We start from the raw sequence: 14,792 nt of genomic DNA, 5'->3' as shown, positions 1-14,792 counted from the left end.
CTTTTGAAAGTGGTTACATCTAACTCGATAAGAACTATAAGCATGGGTTCCATATTCGGGTCATCATGGTCTATTTGGTTGTTGAGAAATGATAGGATGGGATGATAAAGGAATATATTTTTCCCATTGTTGCATCCAATGTTTGTTTCCCGATCAAAATTCATTTTCCCGTGTTTGCTTTCTAAGAAAATTTAATAGGAAACATATTAAACCAAGTTTGTCATCCTTTCTCACCTTATTCAATGACATTGCATGGCCAACTACATGAATGTGTAAAATTTCCACGGGGCAATACTGAAGTGCATATAAGATATCGCAATCACATTCGACAAAATGATAACTATCATGTTCCACATTGTGTATGGTACTTGCTTGCATTACATATTGTTTCTCATTTCATATAATATAAGAAGATCATAGTTACTAAGCTGATCACAAGAAAACTAATAATGAACCATTTTAGCCTAGTGGCTAGTTTTTTCTTCTACTGATTCATTGTTTGAAGCATTATCTTGTGTTGAAGAGCATACTTCCTCGAATTTAAGTTGATGTAGACTATTTGGTGTGGAAACTCTACTTTGATACATACGGAATTGGTGTATAGCTTCTTCATATGTGGTGTATGAGCAATAATTTGCTCCACTAAATCGGTGCCCCTATGGGCTACACTCTACCCACTTAAAGTACACTCCAGGGCAATGGCCTTTGAAGACAATATTTGGCCATTAAAACCTGTTTAAATCCTTTTAGTGTAAGAAACCACTCAACACATTCATCAACATTAAAACTTGTTCAAATCCATTTAAAGCTTTCCAATGCACTTGGATCTAATAAGCTAGTAAGCAAACTAAACACCTATTCACTTGTTCATTCATGCAAGAAATGCATTCTTAGAACGAGTTATAACCTACAAATCATTCATTCAATATCTAATAGATGAACACCTGTCAACTTGTCCACTTAACATATCATAATAGATCAAGGAAACTTGTTTAAGGTCACCCATCCAATTAACCATTCTCTCATCCATGCATGAGAGATATTGTATCCCATAAAATGAGATCCTAACTTGCTAGTCACACAATTCAACACCTATTCAAATCAAGCATTTTAAGATAAGCAAATATTGGTCATGTTTTCCATCATCACAAATTTTCAACGATTCAGCTCTCAAAACATCAAGATTTCTCCATCAAACAATGGTTCAGTTCAGTATTGTTTCAAAAAAAAAAAAAAAAAGGCTCAATCATGTCAAGTTTAAGTTGAACAATGTTTCCAAAAAACATGTTTAGTCATGGCAAGTTTTAAGTTTAGTCACTTAATCCCAACTTCATGTCCAACCAGGTGTTCCTTAACCCCGGAGCCAATGCATAAAATGCTATTGCCCGGTTTTTAGATTCTAACAAGTAGTCGATTGCCTTTATGACAAAGGTGGGGTTATATGATCCCCCACATTAAGTACATCATCGTAAATCTTCTCCTTCCTCAGCAACCCAATCCCATTCTCAACAGCAGATGCTAGTGTCTTAATGCTCGATGCGATCTCATGGACCTCCTCAGCAACTGTAGCTATGTATGACTTCCTCTTCCCTAACCCCTTCCACTCAGCTAAGCTACCCCCCTCTGGTGGCTTGGCTTGAAGGGTGGAATCACCAACATTGTTAGCCTCATCAAACACTGGTTCCTGTATCGTTGGAATACTTGTTTCATTCATGGAACAAGTCTAACCACTCTTGAACAGTGGTCAATGCAACTACAACTCCACTAGTTGCAGCTCCAATTAATGCAATCAACATTTCATTACCCATCTATGAGAATATAAAAAATGGATGATATAATAAAGGGAAAGAAAGATAAACAACTATTTATTGATATAGGATGCATGAAGTAGAAAATAATTTATTTATTTTAAATGATTTGACTTAAACAAAAAGATGATATGTTTATTTCAAAGAAATGCTAGGTGCACTTAATTAACCAAAGGGTAGGGTTGTAATTGAATTAGATCCAGCCACATCAGGATCTTGAAGCCCAACTTGAATTAGACTTGAACTTACGATTCCTTTTATAAACATACAATATTCAAGCAAGACGAATGCTTGAAAATAACTTGTATTAGACTTGAACTAATAGCCACCACTATTAACAACTAGCGGCACCAACACAACATAATCTCTGTAATTACTATAGAAAAAGAAAGAATAGTCAACCCATAATCAATCCCCATAAGTGGTAAACATAAGTGGTAAATCCTCTGGAAAATAATCAATGCCCATAAGAAATTAGAACAAGAATAGTCAATCCATACAATCCATAATAAACTCATGCATGTTTGATTACAGCATGAAGATTCCGAGATCAACACTATATTAACTAAGTAAGTTACCAAGTTCAAAGAGCAAGCATTCATGCAAGTTTATTCCAAATCGGTGAAATTATCATTATAAAGAAGAAAAAAGTTAAAAAAACAGGGTAGTGAAATATTTGGGGAACAAGAATTAGAACAAGAATGCATGAATTTTGCATTCATGCAAGATTTTGAGATCAACATACATAGAAACTAATTAAGTTAACATTCATGCAAGTTTATTCCAAATCAGTGAAATGTAAAAGAATAAAAACTTAAAAAATATAGGGCAATGAAAGAAAATATTAGATCTGAGATCACCTGTTACCTAAAGTTGAAATCAAATGCTTTGTTGTTTGTGATTACCTAAAGCAAAAAAATAACAAAAACAACACAAAATCTCAAATCCAAGTTCAATCGAAACAAAAAAAAAAAAGTTTGAATCAAAAGATATATTATCGTGTCGAAGAACAAAGTCCAGATCTAGAACAACCATATTCTAGAATCCAGAATTGGAGATTGTGCTAATAAACTCAAATACTATCCAATTAGAAGCTAGACCTGGTTCAATAATGCAAGACCTAAGCTTACCTTCACCGAGAACATCGGTGCTGAGGTGTCTTGACCAAGGACAGAAGGATCCGGTGGTGAAATTTCAATGGCCACCCATCAAATGGAACGGGAGAAAATGGTATAAAAAAGAACGGGAACGAAGAGATGGTGTGGGAACTACACTTACCATCCGATGGGAACGCCAAAGATGACACTAGAGATGTGATCGTTGGACGAGAAGAAGGGACGCACGGCTCTTGACAAAATTTTCTTGCCTTTTTTCCTTTCCTAGTGGGGTCTCACCAAATTAGGGTAACCCCGCTTACCGATTTTTGGAAACCCACGTCCCTGATGTTTTCTGTTCTTTTCCAGGTTTTCATTTGAAACAAACACATGGAAAAAAAAAGATATTCTTCAGATATGCTTCCTTTCCCAGTCGTTTCTCATAAACCAAACGCACCATAAAGACTTCCTACTTCCTTCTCATGCCCTCCAACTACAGGAACTGACTAGGTAGTAGGCACTTTGTCTTCCCTCCCTCTAGCTGCAGAGACCTTGCCCCTTGTTCAAAAAGGAAAGGATTTAGAGGTTGTCAAACCTCACTTCCCTAATCTAGTAAGCCTTTCAAAAGAATATTTGTAATTTTGCTGAAGAGGGAAAACTTATGGTCCTTATGCAACCCTCCTTTGACATTATACACCAGAAAGGTATGACTTTCTTGTATCAATCTAATACGTTCTAAGGTCTAGGGATCCACTGAAACCAAAGATTTGTGATGGAGAAAGTTCACCAATGACAAGATCACTTTCACATTGTTTGGGGTGGTCTCTTCTCCGGTGAGCAATCTGAGCCTCCAATACATTACTGTTCTGCCCTTGGAACAACTTCCTTTAAAACAGGGAGATTCTCCTGGGGTTGGGGGATTTCTTCATTGTTCACTTTTACCACCTTCACAGCCTCCGAAGGGGGATGCGGATTTTTCTTTTCAGCTTCACCATCTGATTCATTATGTTGCTCGCCAAGACCTTCTCGCTCTTCTGGCATTCAAGAAGCAATCGTCCTCTGCACCATCCACTATTCTCAACCAAGGGCCATAGGGGGCGGGTTCGTCTGAGTTTTCTAAGGATTGTTTTCTCATAGTTGTAACCATTTGTGTTAGGAAAAAGCAATCCGTTGTAATTAATCTTGCCCACGTGGCAAGCAAATTGGCAAGTGGTCACACCACCGACCTAATGTATATATATATTAGAACTCAGAAATGTACAACTTCACTTTTTCTTTGTTCAAATCGGTGAACTTCCATCACTTTGTCATGGTATTATAGTGTGCAATCCACACCTCATGGCACTTCCACGCCAAGCGCACGACGCTCACCTCATCGCACTTCCGCGTTAATTGATCCCTCATCACACGTCGCTTTTTTCTCCAAGAACTCAACGCGAATCTGGTATTCACCTCTCTATTTCATATTCTTGCTTGAATCTTGATCATGGCTGGTCATCAAGATCCAAGTTCATATTACTATTTGCATCCCTGAGACAACCCTGGGGCAATTCTAGTGTCCTGTCCCTTAACAGGGAATAACTACTTGACATGGCAATGAGCCATGAGAAATGCCTTGAAGGCAAAGAACAAATACGGTTTCGTAGATGGATCACTCCAAAGACCTGCACCTAGCTCAATTAAAGATTGATCATGGTCAAAATGCAATTACATTGTCATTTCTTGGAGCTTTAACTCTCTTGCTTGCAAATTACACCAGAGTGTGGCTTACACTAAACTCGCAAGAGAGATCTAGTCTGACCTTCAAGAAAGATTCACTCAGAGCAATGCTCCGCGAATCTATTAGTTGAAAATGAATCTTTCATTTCTCCACCAAGGAGAGGGTTTAGTGGCATCTTACTCTATGAAGCTGAATCTAAGATGAGTTTGCAACTCTAGCACCAATTCTCGATTGTACATATGGCGTTGTTAAAGAAATAATTGCAAATCGCGAAAGAGACAAGTTGAATCAATTCTTGATGGGTCTCTATGACAATTTTAACAATGTCCGGTTTTGTATTCTTGCTTTTGATCCTTTGCCAAATATAAACCGTGCATGTGCCTTGGTAACCCAGGAAGAAAAACACCAAGCGCTACTCTCACAGAAGGGATCCATGATTTCCAATGTTGCTGCCTTCCACACTTCATTGTAATGACCGAATACTCGGAGCAAATCCAAGTCAAAGTATAAATGTGACCATTGCAAGAAACAAGGTCATACCAAAGAACGTTGCTATGAGTTAATTGGTTACCCAAAAGGATGGAACAAAGGCAAAACGTCCAAGAACCAGTCTACAACAATGTGCAATCTGACCCTCACACATGCATAGAGTCAACTTTAATAGCAGATCTCCTTCAGGAATAGTATGCTTAACTTTTAAGAATTCTCATCGACAACTCTGCCAAGGCACATTTGGCCCTGGTTAATATGGCTAGTAAGAATTCCTCCCTCAACTGTTCGAACACGTGGATCTTGGACAGTGGAGCGTCCAATGACATGACCTCCAATAAGGATATGTTGTTAAATCCTGAACCATTGAGTATGCAACATTTAATACATTTACCCGATGGATCAATCTTGAATGCTAATCACAAAGGTTTTCTGCTTCTTCAACCCGGATTGATCATCATGGATATTCTTTTTGTGCCAAAATTCAAACACAATTTGTTATCTATTAGCAAATTAGCATCTTAATTACATTGCGCAGTATCATTCTCTTCTAAATGTTGTGTGATATAGGACGTAGTCTCCCACAATGTGATGAGTAAAGGGGAACTACAGAACGACATCTACTGCTTGCAGATACCTTATCACAACTTTCCTACTACTTACTGCCTTTTTCTTCTTGTACTAGTGGAGATTATCAAACATGGCACAACTGCATCGGGCATGCTTCAGTTCAACAACTGAGTCTTGTTCTTGACAAACACTCACTTGCAATAAAAGATGCTTGCGATGCTTGTGAACAAGCCAAGCACGTACATGTTCCGTTTCCAATAAGCTCCTCCCGAGCATCAACACCATTCGATCTCATGCACTGTGACATATGGGGAGCATACAACACACCATCCTTGTCTGGTGCCAGGTTCTTTCTCACCATCATTCATGATTTCAGTCATTATACTTGGGTATTTCTCTTGAAAAACAAATATGAGACATAACAAATACTTGTATATTTTACAACAAGGTGTCTACACAATTCGATTACAAGATCAAGAAGGTCAAATCGGGCAATGGTAAAGAATTTTTCTTTAGTCCACTTCTCCAATTTTTTTCTACACATGGAATTGTTCAAAACCATTCTTGTGTTGATTCTCCCCAACAAAATGGAATTGTAGAGAGAAAGCATCGCCATCTTTTAGAGGTGGCTCAGACTCTATGTTTCCATGCTCCCCTACCCATTTCGTTTTGGGGTGAATGTGTTAAAAGCCGCATACATCATTGATTACCTACCATCTACACCATTGCATGGCAAAACTCCCTTTGAGTTACTCTTTGGCAAAAACCAACATATGATCATTTTCGAACTTTTGGATGCCTATGTTATGCCCAAGAACAACCTCTTTCTAGCAAAAAATTTGCACCAAGAGCAGTTAGGTGTCTCTTTGTTGGCTATCCACATGGTCAAAAGGGCTACCATGTATACAATTTCTCCACAGGACAGGTACTTACCTCCCGAGATGTCACCTTCTATGAGACTACATTCCCGTTTGCATCTTCTAAACTACCAAGGTGAAACCAAACGGATGATTCTATTGACTTTGTCATACCCCTCCCACAAAATGATGATGGCATTGATGACACACAAAATCAATAATTTGAAGTTCAACCCACAGTTATGGTTGAAACAACCACAAATGGACCTGATATCAACTCTACCAATGATGACTCTTATACCATTGTTGCTTAAGAGTCAAATGAATCTAGTTTTCCAACTCAGAATAGGCCAACTTGAACTCGAAGGTCACCATGCTATCTTCAAGATTACATATGTCATGGTCCAACACATCAGTCTAAGAGCACACAACTTTCTTCTACCATAGAACCCACATCATACACTCAGGCTTGCCCAAATTGGTGTCAGGCCATGCAAGAAGAGATTGATGCTCTAGAACATAATCAAACATAAAATTGATGCTCTATTGTTGACCTTCCTCCAGGTAAACACCCAATTAGCTCCAAATGGGTTTACAAGTTCAAATATAAAGTTGATGGTACCATTGAGCGCCACAAGGCGTGCCTAGTTGCCAAAGGATATACTCAAATTAAAGGTTACGGCTACCATGTTACATATGCACCCATGGCGAAACTGGTTACTCTTAAATGCCTTTTTGCCTGTCAAAGAGTGGGAATTGCATCAACTTTATGTCAACAATGCCTTCTTACATGGTGACTTATTTGAAGAACTTTACACAAGTATACCACTAAGGTTTCACAAACATGGTAAAGACAAAGTTTGCAAACTTCATAAGTCATTATATGGGTTGAAACAAGCTTATCGTTGCAGGTTCGAGAAATTTGCCTTCGCCCTCAAAGGAATCGGCTTTATACAGTCCACTTCAGACAATTCCCTTTTTACATCCAATCAAAAGGGTTCCTTTGTACCCATACTCGTATTTATTGATGATTGATTCATCACTGGCAATGACACCTCTCGGATTCAAGTTATCAAATCATACTTGCATGGATGCTTCCGCATCAAAGATCTTGGATTTCTCCACTACTTCCTAGGCATGGAAATCACAAGGAATTCCTCAGGCATTTCTGTTTGCCAAAACAAATATGCTATTGACATAATGACTGAAACGGGTATGCTCAACTGTAAACCAGTCTCACATCCCATGGAACAACAATGACGATTCAATGATGAATCTAGTCCATTACTTGAAAATCCAACTCAATACAGAAGATTGGTGGGCCGATTAGTCTACCTAACCATCACTCGACCCAAATTAAGCTACCCTATTCATGTTCTCACTCAACACCTTAGTGCTCCCAGGGAAGAGCATATGCAAGCCGCCAAGCGCGTCATCTGTTACATCAAGAATGCACCACATCAAGGAATTTTCTTTCCTGCCTCAAATGATCTCTCATTTCAAGCCTTTTGTGACTCGGACTAGGCATCTTACCCATCACTAGACGCTCAACCACAAGTTACGTCACCATGTTAGGGCATTCACTTATCTCATTGAAAACAAAGAAGCAAGTCATAGTAGCGAGATCTTCTGCAGAGGCCAAGTATCGTGCTATGGCCCTTGCCACAAGCGAAGTCGTTTGGTTGATGCGTATCCTTTGAGATCTTGGAATTCAACATCCACAACCAGTCCAGCTATTCTATGACAGTCAAGCAGCCATCCACATTGCCACCAATCTCGTATTCCATGAATGGACCAAACATATTGACATCGACTATCACTTCGTTCGAGAACATGTCCTCCACAAGACCATTACTCTTTGCCACATCTCCACTACTTCACAACCTGCTGACTTGTTAAGGGGTGTTAGGAAAAGGTAATCCGTTGTAACTAATCTTGCCCACATGGCAAGCAAATTGGCAAGTGGTCACACCACTGACCTAATATGTATTTATATTAGAAATAAAAAATATACAACTTCACTTTTTCATTCAAATCAGTGAACTTATGTCACATTGTCAGTTTGCTCCAATTCTAATCCTCCAATCTATTTGCTTACTTTACATGATCTTTCTACCTGACCGAGGTGACAACATCTGTTGTAAAAAAATGGGAGGTTCTCATACTGGAAGGGGAACCCAACTTTCTTGCCTTCCTCCGGGAAGCCATAGGCCCCCTTAGCCAGAGGATTTCTGATGTCAACACAAACTCGTATCCTTGAGCATGGGCCCATTCAGCCTTCTTGTTTTTCCTCCTTTCTTCCTCGGGTCTCATTGAAAAAATCATCCCAACTTCTATGGCAAGAATTTCACCCATCTCCTTTGTTCTATAATCCAAAGGGATGTTTAGTATCCTAACCCAAACATTCAGATAGTTGGAAAGGAACTCACTAGGTATTTCCAAAGGGGTAATCTTTGCACCCACCGTTCTTCCTTAATTACATTCAGCTAATCTTTTGCCCTTCAGAAGGAGATGGCCAATATGTTATCTGCCACTCTCTCCACTTCAGAGGTGCCTTTTAACCACCACCACATCACCACATCGTCCTTATTTGATCCATCATCCCAACTACATTCACCGATTTATCAGCTAGGACTAACACATACAATAGGAAATAAGAGTCTTCAGTATTTTTCTCCGTAGTTTCTTCTCCTCTTTCCACTGTTCTCCTTGTCTCTCTTCTTCCATCTTCCTCAAAAAACCAAAACACCAACATTAAAACTCAATTGAAGAAAAGTTTTAATGCAAACTCCGAGGGTGCCTACAACAGACTTCGACTCACTAAGAGCAAAAACACTCATTCAAAGGATGTATGTTCTATGAAAACTTGGTCTTCATGTAATCATCCAAGCTCCAATGAGTGACAATTATGTTTGGCATGCTCCTTTCTCATTTTTCCTTTGTATACAGGAGAAACAAAAATCAAGTTGATATCATGTTTCTGTTTTCTTCCGCCTCTTCATTGATGGCCCATTTGGTTTGCAGGAATAGGGATCTAGAATTAGAACCGGAATGAGATATTTCAATTCTAACTATTTGGTTGGGTTGGGCGGAATCAGAATCCCATTCTATTTTGGAATGGCATTCCCCCATTTGAGAGAACAGCTAGCTATTCAGTCCTTGGGAATAAAATTCCATTTTGATTTATATTATTTCCCATTCTGATTTCTGTCTGAACCAAACAGACTGTAGGAATAAACCATTCCTATTTTGATTCCAACAGTAATGAACCCTGAAAGTCGTAAGTTTCTTAGAAGTCCCAAAAAAAATTGTTCAAAAAAATATAAATGTATTGTATGTCAACAAGTAACTTGAGAAAAATGGATTGGGCACACATAATTTTCCATCTTTTAGGCCTTGCCCTGACCTGTTCTTAAGCCAAAAGTTACATCTAAATATCACAAAAGGCCGAAATTAATTAATCGTAGTTCAAGTGTCAAGCAGGACCAAGGTCAACCTAGGAAAATAAACCGTTCAATTGGCAACAACATACCATGCTACCAATCCACACATTTGCCAATGTAGTAATTTACCAACAACAAAGTGTTTAAATTCACTTCAGATTTGATGCAGTAGCCAGCATTACATGATCTACATACGGCGTTCTTATTATCTCTGACATCTCCAACACCACAACATAGAACAAAACTTTTGAGTAAAATAAAAAAGGTACCAGTAGTGCATAGATTTTTCTTAATATGGACAATTATTTGAAAGGGAAAATTCTCGATAGGTACCTGTACTTTAGGCCAAGTGTCAATTTAGTACCCGAACTTTAAAACGTGACAATCTAGTGATCGAACTTTGATTTTGTGACAATCTAGTACCTATCGTTAATGGACTGTCAATTATGTATATCACATGACTTCATGTGCTATTTAAGACTTTTAAAAATGTTAAAATTACCCTTGGGCACTGTTCATTATCTTCTTTCTCAAGAAAATGAAAGAGAGACAAACAGTAGCTTCAAGTTCTAACAAACCTCCAAGCACCTCTAACAAATCTCTAAGCATCGGACAACAAACATTTTCCACTGGGTTCTCTAGAAAACCTCCAAGCACCGGATTTGGTAATGGCAGATATGGTGGTCGCCCTCTGAGCGTATCTTCATTTGTGTGGCCACCTCTGCAGTAGCAGCCTCAAGCTGGTTTGGGTATGAGAGCACAACACAAAAAAGTGCAAAATAAATTACCCCATTGCAATCGTTCATAAAATTCATTACGGTGCCCCAAGATACATAATTTTTCGATATTACAAACTCTAATAGAAGAGTGTTTATACACTAGATAAAATTAGTTAATGGATAAAATAAAGATCATGGGAGGAAAAGATCCTTTTTTTTGGAAAATATACAGAACAAAATACAAAGGTGTCAATGCGGCACCAGAACTAGAAGACCATCATAGGTTTCTGATGTCTCGAAATGAACTCCAAAGAAAAGAAAAGGAAAATAAAATTTGTGTAACTAGAATCAAAATGCATATATCAAGGTTCTCCCAAAGCCAATATGAGCTTTCTCGACACTAAAAAAATCATGACCTAACGAAAGTTAAGATCTGAAAATGTTCAAAATTAATAACACCGCAGCAAAACAAGAAAAAGAACTATGAAAGGGCACATCTATCAGAACAATGATGCATATCACTAAGATCTAATGAAGCAATAACAATTACAACGTGAAACCCTAGATGAAATAATACGAAATTCACATTGAAACGGAGAAGAAATAATCAAATAACATGAAAAATTAATAAGTTATATATTTTGAAAAATAAAATCTCACGCCATAGCAGTTCATACTTTGAAAATTTTAAACTGAATTGTCGAAAGCCCAGACCTTGCGAGCGAAGATACAAGGAGTATGAAGGAAGAGTAGGAGGGAAGAGAAGAGGAAAGACAAGGAATAGGTGGCACTGTCGGTTTGGTTTTATTGGATGGTTGATAAAGAAAATTAGATGACACTTGAAGGGCATTTTCGCCTTTGTGCATGCCATTTAAGAACTAGTTAACATCGGGTACTAGATTATTGCAAAATGAAAGTTTGGGTATTAGATTGCCGCATTCTAAAGTTTGGGTACTAAATTGACACTCAACCTAAAGTATAGTGTACCTATCAGGAATTTTCCCTATTTGAAATTATGAAGTTTGAACTTTGAACAGCAATGAATGAATGTCTAACAACGTCTTGGTTTCAGAGTTTTGGCTCTATACAATAAGAAACTTTGTTTTCACCTTTTTAAATGGGAACAAACCACTATGTTTTTTAAGTACCCATTAGCAATCAAATATGAAAGGTTATATGGGTAATTTAATAATATCAGGTTTCTCAATACTACTATAGCGTGCAAGAAGAAATAGATTAAAAAATTCTTTCCTTTTTTAAGTATTGATGATAATTAATGGTTGTAACCTGGCACACATTGTGCTTGGCTTTTAACAGTACTTTTCTACTGAAGACTCCTACAGCCAAAGATAAAGTCATCTCTAGAATGGAGAAAAATTGGACACCTAAATACCCAAAGTCATCTACTCATCTCTAAAACCAAATGCTTCCGGAGTGTCTCAGTTACAATTCATCTTGTTAACATAAACGAGAAAACCACCCGTAAGTAGAAGAAGAATGAGTGTGCAAACAAATGATAGTATAAAGCTCTGAATAATAAAACTCAAAAGGACACATACATGTACATCCTTACTATCCTTGTCAGCTTCGCCCTTGATTTCAACGTCTTCGCCTTCAGAATCATCTATATCGTCTTCTTCCTCGTTGTCGTTCTCATTCTATGTGGAATGCTAAAAAATAAGAAAATAATGACAAATGATGAAATGCGAATGACATTTCTCTAGATTGTTAGATGTATGTTTATATCAGAATCGACTAGGTCACTCTTTGCTTCCTACAAAGAAGTTCAGAAAAATGTTACTCATGGATCATGTGAAACTAAGATTAGAAAGGGCAGAAAGCAACAAAATTCCATTTAGGCACCACACAAAACACAAACACGGATTCCTACTACTAAGAAGGGAAGAAGAAGACACAACAAGAAAATTCAATTGTTAAATTTAAATGTAAATGATAATGTAGGCATGTAAACAAAATACCCACGACAACTGTTAAATTTACATTACAATCCCTTTAACCTTTGGTTTCCATGGTCCCTTGTATTCTGGGTTTGGGTGGTTGGGATTGTCCATTCACCATCTTCTTCATCATCCCAGTCTTTAGGTTGTATAGTTACAAAACATGTGACTCGGTAACTAGTTTCATGTATAGGGAACACCATAAAATTATCAAGTTAAAAGTTTATGAATCAACCACCTTTTTGGCATCAGGGTCAGGTATCTCCTTTGAGATGTCATCATACCCTATAAACAAAAAGAAAAAAAAAATTGTTAGCATGGTTTTGCATATAAATATTCGTGAGTTATAGACTGGATTTTACTCAATTTTCACGTCCGCGTCGTTAAACAGAAAAGGCTAAACTGCAGAATCCACCTCTACCAATAACGCAACACACGAGCCAATGAACCTAATCCAAGCTCTAAACTCCTACAGTTACAAGTGCTATGACATCGCCTTGCGAAACATTTTACAATAAAATGCTAACAACTATCTCCCTTAACAGTTGTCCATCGTTAATTGGTAAAGAGAAGAGGTGCCAATCAATGGTGGTCTTAGAGTAATAGACTTTCTATTTTTCCGCTCCTTAAAAAATGGAGGCAATGCTCCATCTGCACGGCAACTCAGTTAAACTACAAAATATCTCATCAATTATTGCCCAATTTACAAAACTGAACCTCCACGAAGCACTACTACATTACATTTTAAAAAGGAAAAATTCCTAATCAGTACCTTAAAATTAAGGGGTTGATTCAATTCAATCGCCAAACTTCAAAATGTGTTTATGTAATATACGAAGTTTAATAATGTGTTTATGTAATGTCTTGTAGGTCCTTATCATTAACATTTTGTTAGTTAATTTTGGAAATGTCAAAATTACCCATCAGGCCCACATATTTGAATCTCATTTGTGTGCACCGTAAAGGGTTTGGAGATCAATGGTCTAGGAAGCTAAGGGTATAGAGACATTGAGATATTCTAACGGTAGTTAGGCACATGTCCTCACAACGTTGAAGGTAACAAAGTAAATGATACCTTCTCAAGCTTAATGTCCTAGCTTATCTCTGCGTTATTGCGGAGCCAATGCTAATTCCCATTTAAAAACAGTAAATCAAGCTACCAATAGATAACAAGAGTTTTGCCATGCTCAAAATCAAGTTTCAAAATTTTGATACAATATGCCTCGATTCGCTTATTTACAGGTGATTCGGGATCCCCCCCTTCTTTTTAATTTTTAATATGGTTAAAATAGGCCCAAAAACTAAATTTTGAAAAAAAAAACTAAAAAACATAAAAACGTGTTATTTAAAGTATTGATACACCCTTGCAGATGCACAAGGGTGTATCAATATTTTAAACCTTGCTCATCACAACTATAGAACTTCAAGCTCTTTAGGATAGAATAGAAGATAATAAATGAAGCAAAGTAACAAAACTTAGAAGCTTAAGGGTTAGATAAATCAAGCCATGAACTAAAAACTCATAATAGTTGGGGGAATTGATATCAAAGCATCTTCTCCTAGTAAAAACCAAACACAAGAGAAGTGAACCCCTATTAAACTATTGAGGCTCATCAACACGCTTGGAATCTACTTTTTGATCTTGTTTGTGCCATCACAATTTATGTCTAGTGTCCACAAGGTGAGGTTATCACAAAACAACAACACAATCAAAGTACTATCCTTGTAAGACTCCTCGACTAAGGTGTACAACTCCACATTTGCTTCATCAAATGCCTATTTTGCAAGATTTTAGGCTAAATTTGGAGAATCGAATATCTTGTAGTAAAAGATAAAGAAGTTAAACTATCCCTAGCCAAATGGGATGTGTTTGAGCAAAATTTGCATTTATGATATCTCGTGTCGGCTGGGTCCGGATGTAATAGGCACGTGAGGTGAGCACAATGAGTGAGCATGTAATAGTTGTGTGACACATGTCCTACTTAATGTGTCTTTCATCCAAATGTTTTTGCTTCATTAGATAGAAATTATCCATTTTTTTATTATCTTCATCAAAATAATTAAAAATAAAAAACAATGAAGAAAACGTAAATGAGTCCCAACTCCCAACACGTTTAGGTTTTCCTTTTTCATT

The 14,792-nt window shown here is 37.4% G+C and overlaps 1 long non-coding RNA gene across 1 annotated transcript; it reads right to left on the bottom strand.

Annotated features, from left to right (window-relative positions):
- Positions 1–300: 300 nt before the first annotated feature.
- Positions 301–4,012, bottom strand: LOC148861317 (uncharacterized). The gene is made up of 3 exons (XR_016095116.1): positions 2,939–4,012; positions 2,669–2,713; positions 301–732 (listed from the first exon to the last, which is right to left on the bottom strand). It is a non-coding gene; the product is annotated as an uncharacterized LOC148861317 (long non-coding RNA).
- Positions 4,013–14,792: the final 10,780 nt, after the last annotated feature.

The sequence above is a fragment of the Nelumbo lutea genome, chromosome 4, assembly GCF_056320005.1.
Source record: "Nelumbo lutea isolate HS-2025 chromosome 4, American lotus-T2T, whole genome shotgun sequence".
In the NCBI taxonomy this organism is placed as follows: Eukaryota; Viridiplantae; Streptophyta; class Magnoliopsida; order Proteales; family Nelumbonaceae; genus Nelumbo; species Nelumbo lutea.
This window is presented reverse-complemented; position numbering and strand designations above follow the sequence as displayed.